The following is a 14,643-nucleotide window of genomic DNA, read 5'->3' on the forward strand; positions in this document are numbered from 1 at the left end:
GGCGATGCAGAGGAATCTAAGTGGGTGGGAGCAAATCTATTTGTATGGGCTGCCAAAATAAAATCTGTATGTGAGGAACGCCGCCTACTCTTCCAAAATGACTGCTTCTGTGGGAGAAAGTACTTACTGGTTCCTACTGTTGCTATAAATCATCCGAAGACGTTTGGGAACACTCTGTAAGAAATGCACAGATACTGCTGGCCTCTGAGGTTGGATTCATCATAGTTTTTTTTTTTTTTTTAAATTTACTGATGATAGCAGCTCAGTCTTGAAATGGATATATTGACTTTTGGGTTGCAAACTTTAGCAAGTACTCATTCTTGTATACTTATAAGTCAAGTGCTGGGGTTGACTGAAACCATTTCCTCATGCAAACCTTCTTTAGGAAATGCCTCACTCCTTAACCTACCTCCAAACATGTAAGCTCACTCTGAGAAAATAATGTAGCCATACATCATGTTGTCACAGGGGATTAAAGCTCCAGCAGGGCAGCTAGATGTGTTTTCATGTCGCTGTAGTGTTTTTATTATATGAAAATGCGAGTGTGTGTGTGTGTGTGTGTGTGTATTATTGCCCATCACTGATAAGCTTTAAGGGCTTTTAAGTTGCCTTGTGTGAGTTTAAAATGATGAACAGCTTTCATAAAGCATGTCACGGTGCACTGACATTACATGATAAAAGTCAGTAGTTATTATTCACGACCTGACCCACCACCCCGTCATCACGTTTTCCCATGACGGTATTACATCAACATAATGACAATTCAAAGATGGCTCTAGCAAGGATTATGCGAGTGTGTGTGTGTGTGTGTTTGTGAGAGATGCACTCAAATGGGCCCCCACCCCATCAGTAGCTGTGATACAGCACTGTTATAGAGGTGGTGCAGAGTTGAATGGGCTTCATTGTGCTCCAACAGCACTGTCTTGGAGACAGACTGGCAACCCAACACGCGCACACACACACTTGCATACAGAATTCTGTGCCTAGCCCTCTGCTTGACCCCACAATGCCCCTCTCATTTCTGTCTCTCCTTCAAACACACACACACACAGACACACACATATACATGAGTTGAAATGAGAGGCACTGTACAGCAGTCTCGTTCTGTAATAGGCAAAACTATTAGTGTCAGTTCCGCTGAATGCAAAAACTCTTCCGACCCTTCTGCAGCCAAATTGGAAATGTATATAAAGCTGGTGGATGGAAACTCGGGCTGCACGATTTTATTGCGACAATATTGATATAATAAACAAAGGGCATGATTAGGTCTCCTCGGATCAAGTAAAATGGAGTATTACAAAAAGTGTATGTTCCAAATTAAACAAACAAAAAATATGTTATCAATGATGCAACCCTCCTATTTTTAAAAATGTTTTTATTTATTTATTTTGTTTGGGAGGCTCGGGACCAGGCAGGGCCACACCTGGTGGAGTGGGATTCGATCCCACGGCCCTATGCATCCCAAGCCAATGCTCTACCCACTGATCCACCGGGCCCCATGCTACTAATCTTTGTGTTTTTGAGAGAATAGAATTAAATTCAACTAGTAAAATTTAGCAAAAACAAGGGACAAGTAGTTTACTGGCAGGAAGAGTAGTGGCGAGGAATCGGCCGTGATCCATCACAACTAGCATAGAGACTTTTAAGGCACATAGAAAATCAGCTGGTTGCTCTAATCTGTGTCACACTAATAATATTGTCCAAACACTTGATTGTTTTTTTGACAGCTCATTCTATTTGCCCTTTTTCAAACAAACTCACCTGTCGACATTGATTTGTTTATTTTTGGCCACTCATAAGACGCTCACCGTCTATGTTGCCTAAACACCTTTTACTTTCACGTGGCTTAAGGTGCTCTGCAGAAACATGTGGGTGCTGTGCCTAAGATTTTTGTATGGTAGGAAAAACCCGCTATAGGTCACGTTGTTTTTGTTTTTTTTATTTTTTATTAAATCTCACTTTCAAAGTTATCTAATCTGACAGGCTAACACTCATTGTGCATCACTAATGGAAAGCCTTCTATAATAATTTGGAAGAAGCTACAGTTCATTACAGACATCAGGTTGTACTTGATCTGCCTCTGAAAAAGGACTTTTTCCTTATAGCATGGATGTTTTTAGTTGTTCTCTTTACTGTAACCAAACGTGTACTCTTACAGCTAAAGACACCGGAACATACTGTTCTAAAGTCTTAGCCTATTAAGTGAGCGACCGAAAAGGAGGAAGTTGTGGGCTCCTTTTATATATATACACACACTGTTGCACAAAAATCCTGAACCCTCCCTTTGCTTCCTCTTTCATAATGTTCAGTAAATTCAACAGACATGTGACACACGGTAAAATAGTTATAAAAAATGACAGATACATATACGGAGGCTGCAGGAGATAAAAGCTTGCAGACAGGTCAAAACAGACTGACGACATGTGTAAACAGTAGATTGTAGTGTTGCAATGTTACTGCCTCTTTAATTAAGGTCCCACACGTACAAAATGGAGCTGCGATGAAAGTGTACATTTCCCTGTCCAGAGTCTGCTGGCAGGTACTAATCAAACGATGTGTTTGACTTGTGTTTCCTCAGTCGTGTGATGTGCAAAGCTTATCTTTTTTGTATGATTGACATTTCCTTCTAACAAATACTTTCATATAACAACGACAATATAACGACAATTTGAAGTTTTATATCGTGATAAACCATATTCATAGTTTACTTACCGAAAGTTACTAAGCTGTCAAGGTTGTGCTAATGATCAGAACTCCCTTCTCTAATCCTCCCTCTTCTCATTTTAACAGGCTTGCTGATCTTTCCGCTCTTTATTCCGACAATTCCATCTTCTAGCTCCTTACGCAAACCTTAACTATCACAACAAAAGGCCGGGACACCACACCAGCCTCACGCCGGCTTCACCTGGGCCAACAAGTGGCACTTGAACAAGCTGCAAAGACTGGTATCAGCAGCGTGTCTCTCGCATCAGACATCGATTCAAAGCCGCAGGTGGGGGTTCGACTATAGTGCCAGGGGTGTGGGAAATGCTGCAAAAACGATGGCGTCAGATGCTCACTGGCAGTTGCAGGCGTCCAACTGTCTCTGTGGTCCATCACAGGCCCAAGACCAAGTCCACATTTAGCTGGGTACAGTCTACAAGGCTCAACTGTGTTTTACCTGTACGCGCTACAACACCGAGCCGGCAGCCTTAGATTTACACACTCAAGAGGCTGGTTTGGGAAAACAATGCAAGTTTATTGGGGTTTCAGTCTGTGCAGTTGCAGATTTACCTAGGTTAGTGTAGTCATGGTCTAACTGTCCAACCTTGACGCTTACCCAAACCTCAACTGTAATCTTAGCCCTGAAACCAACCCCCTCAAACGGCCCTTTTGTAGTTGTGAAGACCAGCTGAAATGTCCTCACAATAATCGTATCGATGTGTCCATGTAACCATAGAAACACACACACACACACACACACACACACACAGACACACTCAGTTACAGTTTTCTCTCATTTCCTGATTCCTCATATCGCCCCGTGCCTCTCTGGGCCTATTTTCGTCTCCGTCTCTCAGACCGCCTCGCCTCTGGTACAGTGCTATGGCACCTTTTCTGCAGGCCATTACTGCCAATCTGCCATCCGAGTGATTTTCATAGCATGGTGGTAACCACGATGGAAGAGTGCTGAAGCAAAGTGCTATTAATATACAAGTGGAGGTTTCTTTATATGAACTTGGAGAATGTTCACAAATCAACGTGACGCAATCGTGCAGCACCACAAAAACCTGATGTTTTAATAGATTGCAGACTTTGGTGTCACACCTTCTGTAGTTATTGGTCTTTATTTCACTGCTTTTTGAGTGACAGTTGCTCTTTGTTTGGCGCAAACCGATCCTGGTGGTTGTGTGGAAAAGATTGCGAGACATGTTTGCAGTGTCTTTGGCGCCTTTTTGGCATGAATTGAAGTTTTACTCATGTTATAACAGACCCTGAATAATGCGATGAATGCTGCTCTTTGTATCGAACAATGATTGCTATTATTGTTTAGTTTGGCAAAACAAGATTTGCTCTAAAGCATGCAAAGCTGTGTGTGTGTGTGTGTGTGTGTGCGTGAGTGTGTGTGTGTGTATTTGAGGCATCCTTAATTCTCTCTTAAAGACTCATTGACGAGGCGTGACATTGGACAAAAGCCCCCCGACTGTTCTGTAGCCCTCACTGTTTCGGGGACATAATGCAGCATTTTTAGTGGGAGAAGAGAGAGGCTGTTTGTCCTTCTAAATGATCCAATTTATCTATTTGAGCATAAAGCTGCGTTTATGTTGTGCCACAGCTTCAACAGATGGATCGCCTTAATATCCAGGAATTTGTGCGTTTGCCGTTTTGCGTCCAAGAATTTCTTTTAACAGGAAACTTCATTTGCAGCTGAATGATGAATCGAATAAACGCACATGGGTGGGGCGTTAACGGTAGTGGTGGAGAGACCTCCTCACCCTTCGGAGAGTGCAAGTCAGTGTAGGGTGGAAACTCGTCTCCTGATGTTAGTCACTGAATCACATCCTGTCCTCCTCTGTTTTACAAATTATTCTCATTAAATAGCTCTACCTTATTCCTCCTTCCTCAGTTGTCCTCTCTAACAGGTCTCTTTTTAAGGTCACGGGAATTTAGTTTTGCCCTTTCTGTTGCTGGGGGGAGTAGATGCTTTCCCTCCCTCTTCTCGTCTCGCAGTCGGTTGATCGAAACAGAAAGTGATCTAGGGAAATGAAACGTATTCTCCTCCCGATGCCGAAAAAATGTAAAAAAAAAAATGTGAGTAACGCAAAGAGCAGGAAATTGAATGTGCGCTCAAGTGGGGGGGTAGCCGAAGCGTTACAGCAATGAAACGCTCAGTGGGGAAAAGTTCGGCGTCAGAGGTGTCTCGCTGTGGTGTGCAGCTGTTTTGGGTTGTGACCTTAGAGCAGAAAAAACAAGAGGGACGATTTCATCTTTTCTCATTGCTGATTTGAATGATTACAGTCGATTTGTGGATGTTGCTTGTCTTTTTTTTTTTTTGATCTTGGCTTCCTACTCGGTTATTGGAATAAGTAGGGCAAACGGGGGAAAATGGATCTTAATATTAAGGACAGTTCGCGAATCCTAAGCAGGTGTTTGGTTTGCTGAAGCTGAGCGATGGATTTAAATTTTTCTTTTAATTAAAGAGGCCGAATATTAAGGACATCACTGATTTCTTGCTTATAATAATGGTTTCCTTTGACTTTGTCCACACTGGAGACATTTTTCCCTGGAGAAAAGAAGCAGATTGTCCATCAACTTGCAGGGTCACCAGTTCGGTCTTCATCTTCTTCAGGTCAACATGTCAAATTGGACTTGAGCAAGTTGCTGAACCTCAAGTTAGTCCGCTTGCTGTTGGGAACCTGCTCTATTGCAGAGCACAATGACAGGTTTAATTACCTTTTAAATTAATATTATAGCATAAAAGCATTTACCAGAACTTGTGTAGTAATTTGCAGTTCACTGAGGACAATGTGATTCTTCAGGGTGTAGTCTCAGCTGCGCCTTTATGCAAAACAAGAATGAAGGAAGGCTTAATAGGCTTAACAGGGTCTATGTAATTGGGGTGTGTGTGTGTGTGTGTGTGTGTGTCTGTGTGTAATTAAATGGTGAAAAACCAGAAATTGCCATGAATTCAACTAGCCCTCACTACTTTTGATGTGAACATGTGAATGTGTACACTAGTCAGCCACAACATTAAAACCATCAGGTGTTACTAAGCTCTCAGTGTACACGCATGCTTGAATGTGTAACTATATAAGGGCATTTGTTTTCGACAGACAGAGGCAGTCACATTAGCACACTTGTGTATATTTTTGTCATGGGCCTGTGTTCTCGCGTGTGTGTGTGTGTGTGTGTGTGTGTGTGTGTGTGTGTGTGTTTGTATCATTCTGTCATTCCATACCATCTCATAGTAGGGGTGAGGTGCTATAGCTGAGTGTTGCATGTCATTAACAGACTGTCTCCCACTTTTTAATGAGCTGCCAGTCGCCTCTCCCTCCTCTCATGATTCCCTCCACAGACAGCCAGAGCGGCCTGATGTGACAGGTGCTCCTTTGCTAATTTTTTACATTTTGGTGGAGGGGAAAAAAAAAAAATGCCCGTTTGGCTTAGTGTCCTTTACGTTAGTGTCCGTCCTTCATGTATTAGCGTTATTTATTCTGGCAGCAGCTTATGCAGATTCATGATCACTACAGATGGTGTAACAGCGTATACACATTGTCCCGTTAACCACAAAAGTCATCACAATGTTGCTAACAATGAATCTATGTCACAGGGAGATTTCACCACTTCTTAATTATCCTTTTATTTATCCATTTGTCAATCAACTATTAAGAGTTGTGCAATAAACAATATGCACACACAATAATAGTTAATTTAACCGTTTTCACAATTATGGAAAAGAAAAACAATTAGCATATCAATAAACGAATCCAAAAAAAAAAGAACGGGGATGCTACTTTATGTCTGTTACTCCTGGTCCACGTGTATCAGATCACGTATTCGTGCATCAGTCCCGAAGCGTGTCCCCAAAGCTTTATGTTTTCTAACACGATCAAAATATGTACCTGTGTCACATAACCCCACGTGGTGTGAATGGGTGAATAAGAAGCAGTGTGAAGCACTTAGAGTACTAATGGGTAGAAAAACGCTATATAAGTGCAGAACATTTACCATTTTATTTGGATTTTTAGTCCCTGTTTTCCTGCTTCTCTCATAGTGCTGGAAAACACTTGCTCTCTTTGCATTCATTGCAGCGTTCTGCACAATGTTTGCCTTGGTTGTGCACCACTATCAAATTAATGACCAACCTACAATAAACCCCTTTCAAGCTGTGGTGGAGCCGTGTCAGCAACATTTGCCTGTGGTGTCACTTTTAGATATGACAGCTGGAACACACACACAGTGGGTGTCTTCCTCTAAGTTACTCAGTGACGGTATATGAAATCATGTTGTGACCTTAGAAGGCAGGGTTTCATTATGCGTATTTCACTTTGCATTTCCCCTGAAAGGACATTATTTCTTGGGTGGGGTTGCAGGAACCCTTTTGCGGCAGTTCGGGGGGAAAAATGCAGAGAAGAGATCAAGTGTCAGAGGTTCTATCCCAAGATGCATCTTGTTTGTTTAGATGAAACCCACAACCCGCTCCACTGCTCTTCCTCTCACTCCATTACAGCAGGCAAACACGGTGGAAATGAAGTCAGATTATTTACATATTTTAAAGGTTCCTTTTGCCTCCAATCAACCGAGGCATATGACAAATCTCAAGTGGCTCATCAAATCGCTGCGACTTCGTCTGCTTGAGTTTGCCTTTGGAGAATCAACAAAAAGTAGCAGCAAAGTAAATGTTACACTGCATAGCATTTTTTATTTATTTTTTATTTTTTTTACTTTTGGTTCCTTGGTATTTAGTGCTTGTCAAGAAATAACTGTTACTGAGCCTTATATGGTTTCCACTTATTAATACGCGTTTGACCAATTAGGCCCTCAGATTGGTCCCTGGGCCAAGTGTGAAATTTAGTGCTATTTTTTTATTGTTTGAAAGTTGCATGGCTCAGTTAAAAGACTTCCAATAAGAAACAATTACCACAAAAAAAAAGAAACTTATTATGACCAGAGAAAAGTCAAAGACCAGTAATGTTGTTTGTCTATGTAAGAAGTTAAGCAAGAAGACACAACATAACGAAAAGACCCTGACAAAAAGAACAGCACTAAAATTGGGCATAAAACAAGCAAAGATTTGAAATAACAAAAAAGGAAAGAAAACCACCAAAAAGACAAACACAAAGTCAGCAAGGACAAAGGAAATGAGCAAAATGGACAAAAAAAAAAAATTTAAACAAGACAAAACATAAGCAATGACATGCAAAGGTCAGTTTGTCTCTTGCCTCACTTTTGGTCTGGGGGGGGTCCCATGGGTAAGGGGCCTTTTAACCTACCCCATTTTCCCTTAAACCATCCAAGCCATCGTTGGGTGGCTGTTTGTGAACCATTTTTGTTGCTGCGTGTTCGAGAACGCACCAAACCACTGCGATCAGGTGGTTCTTCTATACGGGAGCAGAAAGCTCAGGTTGTGAGCTCACATCGATCAGAGTTTTATCAGCGACTGAGTGAATTTGGACGCAACACATAATCTGTTCCTTGGTGCCAGGTTCATTTCACCGCCATTTTACACCATTGCGTGAACTCAAACCATGTGCTCTGGTGGTAAAATCCTGCTTTTGTCCAGCCCCCTTAAATGAATACCTGTTGTGCTTTTGCTGCCCAGAGCCATTTGTGGTTTACCATCATGTTGTCACCCCCTCCCGGTCATTTGTCATCATAATAAGGAACAATGCCTTATATTGATGCGGTGGAATGCTTTGCAATGAGCGTTTGGCTGTGCAGAATCTGAAACAGAGCATCGATGGGAGCTTGAAAATGTCAGCAAACTTTCTCCCCTTTCTCCTTTTGAGGCAAAAAAAAAAAAGTTCTATGGCCTGAGCAATGCAAACCATTCCTAGGGTTATTTACTGACATGCTAGCATCCCGCCTGCTCTCCCTTTACACGTGTTCTGCTGAGGAGTTTGAGGGGCCTGACATTTTCCCTTTGGTTTCTCTTCCCAGTTTTCTCTTTCCTCTACATTCCTGACCTTTTCCAGTTAGTTCTCTGAGTGCAGGTGGGGCTTGCGCTGTCCAAATGGGACGAAGGGTCGGCGGCGAGAGGAGCTCTCGAGATGATAGTCGGCAGCTGGAGGCAGGCAAGCGAAAGCGTTGAATGTGGGGCTACAATGGCTGAATGAATGCTGCACCCGAGCGTCTGCTGGTTAATTATACAAACAGGAGTGTGAGTGAGTTGAACACACGAGAGACTGTTGACCCGCATACGGCAAAACATCGATATCGTTGTCAGAGATCAGAGGCACCTTGAGATTTTTCATAGGAAATGTGTTCTTGGCAGAAGGTACTTCCAGTAAAAACTATTCCCTATTATCCACAGCTATGTGGATTTTGGTCCTGCGAAGGCTTGTGTCTTCAAAAGCCCTCTAGTAGATGGCTTCATGTGCGTTTGCACTCATGCAGGGATTGCTAAACAGGGCCCCTCGAGGTGAAATGGCTGCATGATTTTGAATGATTTTGCATTCCAACAGGGAAAATGTACAAACTGACTCAAAAATGATAACCAGTGACCTGAATCCGTTCATATGAAGCACAAACAGAGGCCTATTTCCTTCTTCTCCTTACATAATGTCCATAGCTTAAAATGGGTAATTAGACAAACCACCATAGGATTGTCACCTGACTTGGGACCTTCAGTGCAGCTTTACGCTGCACTTCAAAACCAAAGCAGCAGTATTTTGATCACCACGCCCCACTGACATGAAGGGAGGAAATGTGTTTGCAGTTCTGAACCTGACGGCCCCCTTTGACACGGGAAAATGACAGTGAGGGTCAGTAATGGAACAAGTCTGTTTCTAATCATGTAATTGAAGAATTTTCAGACTGCAGTCTCTGATCTGGCAGCTTTTTAAAAAAAAAAAAAAAAAGAAGAAGAAGAAGAAGGTGCATCAGTCAGACTGTCTCCTCCATTCTCCTTCACTTGTCTTATTACTGCAATGCCACTATCTCAGAGGAGCTGTGATCTTGACAGCGACTGGGGCCGACACAACAGGCTGCAGCCGCCGCAATCTTACTGTCAGCCCCCCCCCCCAAAAGGAAATGTGTTTTTACACATTTTGTCCGCATACTGTACTTTCTCTACCATCCAGTTATTCTGTCGCCTGTTCATTGTGAAGCATTATTACCTAAATGTACTTCACCCTTAAAGTTCAAACAACCTATTTAATGCACTGCAGCATATTCTAATGGCTGTTTAGTTTAAAAATTGTGCACTGAGTTGCAGTAATTATCTGCCTCCCTCTGTCACACCCCCACTCTCTGCAGCCTTTCGGGCTATTATATAACAGCACTGAGGTCAAGGACGGCAGCATTCTTTTTTTTTTTTCCCCCTACACATTTCTGCAGTTACCTAGCTTTAAACCCATAGTAGCCCCATCCAGCAGTGACTGTAAAACACTGCCCAACTTGAAACGCCAAATCGCCTGATGTCCGCCGCGTGGAAGCCGTTGTTAATCAGCTGCGATGATATACGCCATTGGCTGCTTCTATGGCAACACCTCAGGAAGCACATCTGATGTGTTCTTGATTTTTCAGCAGCACTGTGGGTTATGTTTCAAGACTTCATTTCTCTTTCTCAAACTCCTCTCCGTGTTTTCCTCTGCGGGGGCGACTCACACAGTCGCTAGAGGCACAGTATGTGAGCAGCGTGACGTCAAATACAGCCTCACTGGGTGTTTGTGGAGCTCCTGGTTTTTTTTTTTTTTATTTCCTAACCTTTGTATCTTTGCAGTTAGTTGACTTGAAATAGGTCAGCGGGCAGTGTACATATTTACAGGAGCTTTCTTAGAATTGCTGGTGATTCCCGTAAATGAAGAACAGATGCCTCCCGGTGTGTCGTGTTGCTGTTGGTATTGCCACAAATATATGTGGCCCTCCAGCTTATTCCCGAGCAGATGTCTTGAAAACGACAAATCCTCTTTTTACTCCTAAGTCAAAAAGAGGTTAGGGAAGAAAAGCATGTGTGGAGTGTTGGGTTCAGCTTTAAGAAGTTGTTTCCTGGCATATTTATTCTGGAGCAGTGTAACTTTATTTGCCTTCCATCTGTGCTGCGTCGCCATTCTGCTGCTATAATTGGCTCCCTAAATGTCAAGTCAGAACTTGACAAAGGGCGTGGTACCAAGGCAGTGTTACAGTGATAACACTAACACAATGTCTTTTCAGCACACATGCCTACACTCATGCAGCAAAAATGCACAAGTAAGACTGTATTTCTTTCTCTTACACACAGTTTTTTCTTCAGAATACACACACACACACACAGTGCAAGCCAACCACTCTGAATTCCCCGTGTGCATGATGCCTTCTGAACCGTGCGTAGAGCAGATAAGTGAGCTGCGAGAGTGCAGAGACAGGCCCCGTGATCGCAGTTGGCACAGCACTTGTTGCAAGTCTGGACAATGCTGCGGCCGCAGACATCCGTCATCCGGACCCGAACGGACACCGTCGCCCTCACACAACTAAAAGCTCCCAACTGCTGATCAAGCTGTCACACTGCATGAAACCCTGTCAGGCCGTGAGCAGCATGAAGAGTGGGAAATTGAGTGTGTGTGAGAATGTTTGACTAAGTATGTCAGTAATGCAAATCTAAAAAATTTTTTTTTCAGGGTTGTGTAGGGTGAGAGGCAGTTGTGATATGAGTCAACAAAGGAGCCAACACAGCATGTGTGCAGGCCGGCACTCCTTGTATCTCATAAGTTAGTCGACAACGTAATAAAAATATCACAAGACAAAATGTACTCGAGTGTGAAGCAATGAAATCACAATTGCAAAGGTAATTTCACATGAAGAATACAGAGATTATGTAGATGAATGCTAATTTGCGTCACATCTTTTGAAGTGCGTTCCAATAAACGCTTTAATGTGCATTTTCAAAGTTGCACACGGCAGCTGAAACATTCAAAGAAAGCGGCGACTAAAACGCAGCTACCTAGATGAGTGAGACGGGGAAAACGAGAGAAGTTAGATGAAAGGGCAAACTTTTCTAAAAAAATAAAATAAAAAAATCCTTGGCTGCTGTCAAGTATTAAGTACTATAATTAATCTGCAGCTATTGTAAGGCCACATTAACTCTTAATGGTCTTGCTCTGAATGGTCAACAATCAAACTTGTGTTCCCGTATGCCCACATAATGTTTCCATTAATTCAAAGCACTCAAGTTCAAACTGCACCAGTGGTTTTATCACGGTGTCGGTGAGCATTTATCAGACGTTTGTGATTGCACCCTGCAGAGTAGATCCAAGCTTTCCCTCCACACTCGCACATCAGACTGGACTATAATCTAACGAGCTTTTTAAGAGCAGCTACCTATCACATCTGTCCCCTTTGACCAGCATGGCTATTCAAGCTTGAACCCTTTCCTGTGTTGCACTTACTCTACTTTGATAAAAATAGAGGCCAAAGCTTAAACACACATTCAAGATGTACTTTTTGCACTAGTAAGCAAACGCACATCTGCCGGCCAAGTCAAACAACACGTGAACGAGAACACTACACTTTTGCCACCCGCGTCTTCCGTTCCCATTATAAAACTGGTCTGATTCCTTTTAGCTTTGCACAGTGTTTATATGCCACTGAGACCCCAACATCGCACCAATTCGATCCTCCTTATAGAAGACAGGAACAGGGTATAAACGTTGAGTCTCATTTTGCAAGCACAAAAATATTTTTGCTGTCTTCAGGAGCACTTCTATAGTACTGTGATTACATACATACAAGGTAAAATTTTATGACATAATTTGCAAAATGAGGCTTAAGCTTCAAGCTATTTCTGCATCGCTGTGACATTTTCATTAACATTTAAATCCTTCGGCGCTATCCACTCAATACGTTGGCTCTTCATTCCATGAGAGCCGCTATTGGTGATCATACGTCCTGTGTTTATTCCAAACAACCCCAGTAACATACATTTAAAAAAAAAAAAAACCTGTTGAATCCTTAAAACGTCGGCTGCTTACAGAAAGGAGCACGTCCTACATGTATTCAGAGAGTAATCTCGGTCCTTTTCTGACTTTTCACACACTCTCTGCACAGATCCAGCGACTTATTTTGTCTGGAGAGCACAGCCGAGGGAAAAGGAGGGACTGTGTACTTTTAGGCCTTTCACCGATCACCTTTCTAGTAAGTGAAGAGCGGCCGACAGCGGAGTAGGGAAGATTAGGGCCCTGATGGCTGCTTTACTCCCGCCCCTTCTGCTTTAGCAAGATCACAGCGCTGGCAGGCAGCGCCTCGTTCTCTCTCTTTCATCCCTTCGCTTCGTGGCCTTGCATCTCTTTCCCCCTTCTGCTCCTCTCATGCGCCGCTCGGCGTCCAGCCTTCCCTCAGCCTCCATCCTTTCCTCTGTCACTCTCCGTATTTACATGCACTTATAATTAGATTAGAGCCAGTGGGGTAATTTTGCAACTGTCAGATAACCCTCTTTGGAGTTATCTTACTCGTATTAAAGTTGTAATCGCGGGAGCAAAACTCGATTAACCCAGCTGGATTACTCCAATTCCTCTTGGCACCTATACAGCTTAGTGATTTTCTTTGGTAGAGGAAATGTCATTGCTAGCTAGCTGTGGCTTTTTTTAGGGGGGTGACAGATGTACAGTTTTGAACTTTTGAACACTTTTCTAGTATCTGAGCTTGTGCTATAGAGGAAATCCATCCATTTCGGCACTTTTCCTGCTCCTTCCTAGCTTATCGTCTTCCTCACATTCATGCATAAACACTTTGCAGTAGAGAAAGATGAGTGTGAAAACGGGCATTATTTTTAATTGGAGTTCAGTGTGTAATTTGCAGCTGGAAGGAACAATCAATGTGGTCTTTAATGATAGGCGGGTCTGGAACAAATGAGCATCTTCATTATTCAATAATCTGATTATTACAGTTATTAGTTTGACTGTAAATGTCCGGAAAATCTTAGCGTGCACCTGCAAAACCACATTCTGAATTAACACCCACACAAGACCAATAAATACAGCAAATCCTTCATATCTGAGATGCTGGAATCAAAAATAAGATTTGATTTCTTAGCTGAGAAATAACCAGTTCACCATTTGATTGACAACTTGTCTTCAAATCGGTGGTGGGTTATTTTATACCTCTCACACACAGCCTTACAAACTCAGTTTCAGTTGGGGCCCCGTCGAATACCGATCAATGTGAATCGTATTGTTTTTTTTTTTCTTAATCAAACTATCGTCCTTATTCTGCGTTTCCACAGTCGTGAAGTTGATTGTGAGCATGTAAACGCACCAACCATTTAATCTTTTTGTGCTGAACTCATTTGTTGTACGTCCCCTCCCATCCAGTTCTCCTCCTCTGATCTCATTCTCTCTCTCACACACACTCACACACACACACACACTCTCTCTCTCTCTCTCTCTCTCTCTCTCTCTCTCTCTCTCTCTCTCTCTCTCTCTCTCTCTCTCTCTCTCTCTCTCTCTCTCTCTCTTGCCTTCTCTTTGTTCAGCTTTTATTGCTCTCTTTATTCTTACATCTTTCACTTCCTGCCTTCTTCTCTCGTCTACACAGATCCTTCTGCTGCAATAACCTTCCTCCTCTTTTCCCACGCTCGTGCTGATATTCTCCCTCTTCTTCTTTTTGAGTTTCCTCCTTAGCTCTAATCTCTCTCTCTCTCTCTCTGTCTCTCTCTGTCTGTCTGTGTCTCTCTCACTCTCTTTGTCTCTCTTGCTCTGCTCTGCTCTGCTCTCTGTCTCTCTGTCTGTCTCTGCTCTCTCTCTCTCTCTCTCTCTCTCTCTGTGTCTCTGTTTGTGTCTCTGTCTGTCTCTGTCTCTGCTCTCTCTCTGTCTCTGCTCTCTGTCTCTGTCTCTCTCTCTCTCTGCTCTCTCTGATCGCATTTTTATCCTCGAGTGCCTCCATCGACCTGTAATTAAAAACACTTGCAGAGGACGAGCGAACTGCTTTGAGGTGTAACACCCGACTCCTGCAGTCTTCCTGTTCCTCACT

The 14,643-nt window shown here is 42.8% G+C and overlaps 1 protein-coding gene across 6 annotated transcripts in view; it reads left to right on the plus strand.

Moving 5' to 3' along the window:
- Nucleotides 1–14,643, plus strand: part of mgat3b (beta-1,4-mannosyl-glycoprotein 4-beta-N-acetylglucosaminyltransferase b) — a 57,634-nt gene that overhangs the window by 18,640 nt on the left and 24,351 nt on the right. Inside the window, exon 1 of one of the 6 annotated variants that reach the window (XM_067497191.1) lies at nt 4,865–5,423. The exons of the other annotated variants lie outside the window; for them this stretch is intronic. The gene's annotated coding sequence lies outside the window, so the exon portion shown is untranslated. Of the gene's footprint in view, nt 1–4,864; nt 5,424–14,643 lie in introns of those variants that run through there. 6 annotated transcript variants of the gene reach the window in all.

The sequence above is a fragment of the Channa argus genome, chromosome 3 (assembly GCF_033026475.1).
Source record: "Channa argus isolate prfri chromosome 3, Channa argus male v1.0, whole genome shotgun sequence".
Lineage (NCBI taxonomy): Eukaryota > Metazoa > Chordata > Actinopteri > Anabantiformes > Channidae > Channa > Channa argus.